This window comes from Dendropsophus ebraccatus, chromosome 9, assembly GCF_027789765.1.
Source record: "Dendropsophus ebraccatus isolate aDenEbr1 chromosome 9, aDenEbr1.pat, whole genome shotgun sequence".
Taxonomy (NCBI): Eukaryota; Metazoa; Chordata; class Amphibia; order Anura; family Hylidae; genus Dendropsophus; species Dendropsophus ebraccatus.
The window spans coordinates 9,010,348-9,017,638 of record NC_091462.1 but is presented as its reverse complement, the minus strand read 5'-3'; positions in this window follow the sequence as shown (position 1 = coordinate 9,017,638).

The following is a 7,291-nucleotide window of genomic DNA, read 5'->3' as shown; positions in this document are numbered from 1 at the left end:
CTGTGCTGCCACTGAGGAGCTGCTCCCTGTCTGATGAATTGTAATAGCCCCTCCCATGATGGGCTGCTCCCTGTCTTATGGATTGTATTAGCCCCCTCATACAGATCCACCCCTGAGGGGCTGCTCCCTGTCTAATGGATTGTAATAACCCCTCCCACTGTGCCGCCCCTGAGGGGCTGCTCCCTGTCTGATGAATTGTAATAACCCCTCCCACTGTGCCGCCCCTCAGGGCTGCTCCCTGTATGATGAATTGTAATAACCCCTCCCACTGTGCCGCCCCTCAGGGCTGCTCCCTGTATGATGGACTGTAGCACCTCCCACTGTGCCGCCCTGGAGGGGCTGCTCCCTGTATGATGTATTGATTTGCATCATCTGCTGAACTTATTGATCAGTTTGTAGACTTTCTTTTGTACTGTGTGATGGCGTCTGGCGTTCTAGTCAGTCGCCAATCCGATGAATAAACTCAGATGTGATTATTTCCTGCACCGCCTGCTCTTATTCCTCTGGGTACAGTCAGGCGGGAAGTACTCTCTGCTGACCTCAGTGGAGAGGGTCTGGTACTGCAGGCTCAGGGAAATCACTGAACATTGAATATAAACCCTGGCGCAGTGAGCTCTCGGGTGGATCTATACTAATAAGTCATCATAAGTGATATTGCTGCCGCGTCCCCCTGATCTCCGCTCACTCTCTCACTTGTCATGGATGCAGCTTGGGCTCTAGGGAGGCTCCTTCTGCTGAAGCTAGTTAACAGGATATGTTGCCAGCAGCACAGAGGTGGTAGCTATACTGCACAACAGCAGCACAGAGGTGTCAGGTATATAACACCACAGCAGCACAGAGGAGGCAGGTATATCACACCACAGCAGCACAAAGGTGGCAGGTATATCACACCACAGCAGCACAAAGGTGGCAGGTATATAACACCAGAAGCTGTATGGAGCCAGTAATTATATCACACTGTAGCAGTATGGAGCCAGTTGTTGTATCACACTGTAGTAGTATAGAGCCAGTAGTTGTATCACACTGTAGCAGTATGGGGCCAGTAGTTGTATCACACTGTAGTGGTATGGGGCCAGTAGTTGTATCACACTGTAGCAGTATGGGGCCAGTAGTTGTATCACACTGTAGCGGTATAGAGCCAGTAGTTGTATCACACTGTAGCAGTATGGAGCCAGTAGTTGTATCACACGGTAGAGGTATGGAGCCAGTAGTTGTATCACACTGTAGCGGTATAGAGCCAGTAGTTGTATCACACTGTAGAGGTATGGAGCCAGTAATTATATCACACTGTAGAGGTATGGGGCCAGTAATTATATCACACTGTAGTAGTATAGAGCCAGTAATTATATCACACTGTAGAGGTATGGGGCCAGTAATTATATCACACTGTAGAGGTATGGGGCCAGTAGTTGTATCACACTGTAGAGGTATGGGGCCAGTAGTTGTATCACACTGTAGCGGTATGGGGCCAGTAGTTGTATCACACTGTAGAGGTATGGGGCCAGTAGTTGTATCACACTGTAGCAGTATGGGGCCAGTAGTTGTATCACACTGTAGCAGTATGGGGCCAGTAGTTGTATCACACTGTAGCAGTATGGAGCCAGTAGTTGTATCACACTGTAGCAGTATGAAGCCAGTAGTTGTATCACACTGTAGCAGTATGGAGCCAGTAGTTGTATCACACTGTAGAGGTATGGGGCCAGTAGTTGTATCACACTGTAGCGGTATAGAGCCAGTAGTTGTATCACACTGTAGCGGTATGGGGCCAGTAGTTGTATCACACTGTAGCGGTATAGAGCCAGTAGTTGTATCACACTGTAGCAGTATGGGGCCAGTAATTATATTACACTGTAGCGGTATGGGGCCAGTAATTATATCACACTGTAGCAGTATGGGACCAGTAGTTACATAGTTAGTTAATACGGTTGAAAAAAGACACATGTCCATCAAGTTCAACCAAGGAGGGGATGGATACAGGGAAGGGGGAGGGGTGATAGGTTCTATACATATGCATTTATATTATTTTGGTCTAAGAACTTGTCTAGCCCTGTTTTGAAGTGAAGCCCTTTTCTGTTTTGCTGTGACCAGATCCTGGGGTAGACTGTTCCACAGATTCATAGTTCTCATGGTAAAGAAGGCTTGTCGCCTCCGGAGATTGAACCTTTTTTTCTCTAGGCGGAGGCAGTGCCCTCTTGTCTCTCCAGGCGGAGGCAGCGCCCCCTTGTCTCTCCAGGCGGAGGCAGTGCCCCCTTGTCCTTTGAGGGGGTTTTACCTGGAACATCTTTTCCCCATATTTCTTGTAGGGGCCATTTATATATTTAAATAAATTAATCATATCTCCCCTTATACGTCTCTTCTACAGACTAAACAAATGTAATTCTTTTAATCTCTCCTCATAACTAAGATGCTCTATTCCCCTTATTAGTTTAGTTGCCCGTCTTTGTACCCTCTCCAGCTCTAGAACGTCCTTTTTATGAATCGGGTTCCAAAACTGGACGGCATACTCCAGATGAGGCCGCACCAAAGCTTTATAAAGAGGTAATATTATATCCCTGTCCCGCGAGTCCATGCCTGTTTTAATGCATGACAATATCCTGCTGGCCTTAGAAGCAGCTGACTGACATTGTGTGCTGTTCTGTAGTCTATTATCTACAAGTACACCCAGATCCTTCTCCATCAGCGACCCTCCTAGAGTAAAGGCCCTATTCCACGGAACGATTATCGTCCGTATTCGGCCGATATAGGCCGCTATGGACGATAATTGTCCCGATGAATAGAGTGCAACGATCAGCCGACATTGTTCATGTCGGCTGATCGTTGCAGTCGCTTGTTTTTCAACATGTTGAAAAACAAGCGACTGATATAGCAGCGATCTGCTGCCGTCGCTCCGTTGAATAGGAGAGTCGGCAGCAGACGCTGCTATATCCTATGGGCTGCCCGGACGATCAGCGATCACCCGGGCAGCCCCCCCGCCCCCTCCCACTGCAGCCGCGCCGAATAGCGGCGGCAGTGAGCAGGGAACGAGGAGCAAACGAGCGCTGAGAGCGCTCGTTTGCTCCTCTAAACGACCCGTGTAATAGGCCCTTAAGGGCCCTATTCCACCGGATGATTATCGTACAGATTATCGTTAAATCGTTCGAATCTAAACGATAATCGTTCGGTTGAAATGCAGTTAACGATTAACGACCGAACGAGAAATCGTTGATCGCTTTATAAGACCTGGACCTATTTTTATCGTTGCTCGTTCGCAAAACGTTCGCAAATCGTTTGCATTGAATAAGACATCGTTCAGTCGTTCGCAATAGATACGAACGCAATAGCGAATAAATAGCGAAGAAAAAATGATCGCAATTAGGATCATAAGTAACGATTATAGTTCCATGGAAATGAGTGAACGTTTTCAGGTCTTTCATAATAGCGGTCGTTTGAGATCGTTAATCGTTAACGATTATGCAAACGATAATCGTCCGGTGGAATAGGGCCCTTACTCCCCCCAGGACATATGATGCATGCGGGTTATTAGTACCCAGGTGCATAACTTTACATTTATCCACATTGAACCTCATTTGCCAAGTGGACGCCCAAACACTCAGTGTGTCTAAGTCATCCTGTAACATCTGCACATCCTCCATAGACTGTACTGTACTACAAAGCTTGGTGTCATCTGCAAAGATAGAAACATTGCTGTTAATTCCATTCTCAATATCATTAATAAACAAGTTAAACAGAAGAGGGCCCAGTACTGACCCTTGGGGTACACCACTTATTACCGGGGACCATTCGGAGTAGGAATCATTGACCACCACTCTCTGGGTACGATTATTAAGCCAGTTTTCAATCCAGTTACACATTAAACTTTCCAAACCGATAGACTTTAACTTACCCATCAGACGTCCATGAGGAACTGTGTTAAATGCTTTAGCAAAATCCAGGTACACGATATCCACCGCTGCGCCGCCATCCAGGCTTCTACTTACCTCTTCATAGAAACATATTAGGTTGGTTTGACAGCTTCTGTCCTTAGTAAAACCATGCTGGTTATCACTTATAATACTATTAGCCACTACATATTCCTGGATGTAGTCCCTTATAAGCCCCTCAAATAGTTTCCCCACAATGGACGTTAAGCTTACAGGTCTATAGTTACCTGGGGAAGTTCGAGAGCCCTTTTTGAAGATCGGCACTACCTTTGCCTTACGCCAGTCCCTCGGCACAATACCAGTAAACAAAGAATCACGGAATATTTCATACAAGGGTAGAGAAATTACAGAACTGAGTTCCCTAAGAACTCTGGGGTGTAATCCATCAGGCCCTGGAGCTTTGGTTACATTGAGTTTATTTAATTTATCTTTGACCATATCTATAGTAAACCAGTTCAGTACATTACATGTGTTAGCAGCACTGGCCCCACCCACCTCAGTACTGGCCCCACCCACCACAGCTCCATCCTCTTTTGTATATACAGAACTGAAGAAGCCATTAAGTAACTCAGCTTTCTCCTGATCCCCAGTTATTAACTCCCCGTCACCATTATTTAGGGGTCCTACATGCATTTATTACATTTTTACATGTTTTGTTGACTTTTTTGTAATGTTTAAAGGCTACAGCTGACCCCTCTGATTTGTATTTTTTGAATGCCCCTTTTTTCTCATTTATAGCCCCTCTAACCTCGGTTGTAAGCCACGTGGGATTTGATTTTAACCGTTTATATTTGTTACCCATAGGAATATATTTAACAGTACAGTTATTTAATGTGGATTTGAAGATTTCCCATTTATTATCAGTATTGATATGTGACAGCAGCCGCTCCCAGTCTATGCCCTGAAGTTCTGCCCTTAACCCAGGAAAATTGGCCCTTTTAAAATTAAGAGTTTTTGCCCTCCCAACATGTTTTTCTTTTCTACACTTTAAGCTAAAAGTCCCTATATTGTGGTCACTATTACCCAGGTGTTCATGGACAGTGACATCCCCAACCAGCTCAGCGTTGTTAGAAATAACCAGATCCAACAAGGCATCACTTCTAGTTGGCTCCTCCACAAACTGGCCCAGAAAATTATCCTGCAGGAGGTTAAGAAATTCCCTCCCCTTTGTGGTTTTAGCTGAACCGTGACCCCAATCTATATCTGGGTAGTTGAGGTCCCCCATTACCACTACTGTTCCCTCCCGGGCAGCCCGCTCTATTTGTCTATTCAACTGACCATCTACCTCCTCAGTAATGTTGGGGGTCTATAGATTAAACCAATAATAATTTTTTCACTCTTTACCTCCTTCTGTAGTTCTACCCATAATGCTTCCACATCATCACAGTCATCGCCCACTATTGCATCTTTTACACTCACTTTAATATCACTTCTGACATACAGACATACTCCTCCTCCCCTTCTGCCCACCCGGTCCCTTCTGAACAATGCAAATCCCTGAATATTGACAGCCCAGTCATGTGAGGAGTCCAGCCATGTCTCAGTCACACCAACCACATCAATGGACTCCTCCAGAACCAAGGCCTCCAGCTCCCCCATCTTGCTGTCTAGACTTCTGGCATTAGTAACCATACACATTATATTACCATCGAGTTTAACCGCTTCATTATAAGAAATAGGATTTATTACTGTGCTGTGACTACAATCATCCTTACTGTTCATCGGCAACATATGGATCTCCCTATCACACTATAGTGGTGTAGTATAGTGTAGTAGTGGTATAGTGGTATGGGGTCAGTAGTTGTATCACACTGTAGCAGTATGGAGCCAGTAGTTGTATTACACTGTAGCGGTATGGGGCTAGTAGTTGTATCACACTGTAGTGGTATGGGGCCAGTAGTTGTATCACACTGTAACAGTATGGGGCCAGTAGTTGTATCACACTGTAGCAGTATGGAGGCAGTAGTTGTATTACACTGTAGCGGTATGGGGCCAGTAGTTGTATCCAGGGGCGGTCTTGGCATTTCTGGGGCCCCAAGCAAAGTTATGTGTGGGGCCCCCCCCCTCGACACGCGTTCCAAAACAATAGACCGCTATGTGTTGCCCCCAGTAGTATACACCCCTTGTGCGTTACCGCCAGTAATATATACTCCTTGTGTGCTGCCCCCAATAGTATATACCCCTTGTGTCCTGCCCCCAGTAGTATATACCCCTTGTTTGCTTCCCCCAGTAGTATATAGACCCGTGTGTTCCCCCAGTTATATATAGCCCCCCTTGTGCTCCCCCAGAAGTATATAGACCTCCTGTGTGCTGCCCCAGTTGTATATAGACCCCCTGTGTGCTGCCCCCAGTTGTATATACCCCCTGTGTGCTCCCCCACTAGTATATAGGCCCCTTGTGTGCTCCCTCAGGGCTATTTAGCCCCACTGTGTGCCTCACAAGTAGTATATAGACCCCCTGTATGTTCCCCCAGTAGTATATAGACCCCCTGTGTGCCTTGCCAGTAGTATATAGACCCCTGTGTGCTCCCCCAGTAGTATATAGCCCCCCTGTGTGCTCTCCCACTTGGATATAGACCTCCTGTGTGCTCTCCAAGTTGTATATAGACCCCATTTTGCTGCCCCAAGTAGAATATAGACCCCAATCTGCTGCCCCAAGTAGTATATAGACCCCCTGTGTGCTGCCCCCAGTAGTATATAGACCCCTCTGTGAAGCCCCAGTAGTCTATAGCCCCCCTGTGTGCTCCCCCTGTTATATAGCCCCGCTGTGTGCTCCCCCCATTTATATAGACCCCCGATGTGCGCTCCCCCAGTTAAACAGACCCCTGTGTGCTGCCCCTCCCATATAGTATATAACACAATAAAACAAATACTTATACTCACCTGGGTCCGGAAGTCTCCTCTTCTCTTCACTCTTGTGGCCGCAGGAAGGGTTTTCCCTGCGATCACAAGAGGCCGCACTCCCCTTGTCCTGGCGCCGATGCTCCAGCGATGTCACTGGAGCGCCAGCACCACAGGGACAAAGCTGCCACTTGTGACCGCAGGGAAAACCCTTCCTGCGGCCACAAGAGTGACTGACAGGAAGGGAGCCAATGTCTCCCGCCCTGTCAGTGCTGCTGCATGTAACTATGAGCCAGTGGCGTAGCTATAGGGGTCGCAGGGGTCGCCATGGCGACCGGGCCCCTACGCTAGGGGGGCCCGCACGGCCCCCCTTGCCACTTCCTCCTGTGCTCCCCCAATCCGGCATATGCCCCCCGGCCCGGTCCCCCACGTGCAGTTAAATGGCCGCGGCCGCCGGACCTCTTTAAGTTCAGTGAGCTTCTGGGTTGCCGGCCCTGGCCGGAAGCTCACTGATGCAGGACCGCGGCGCCG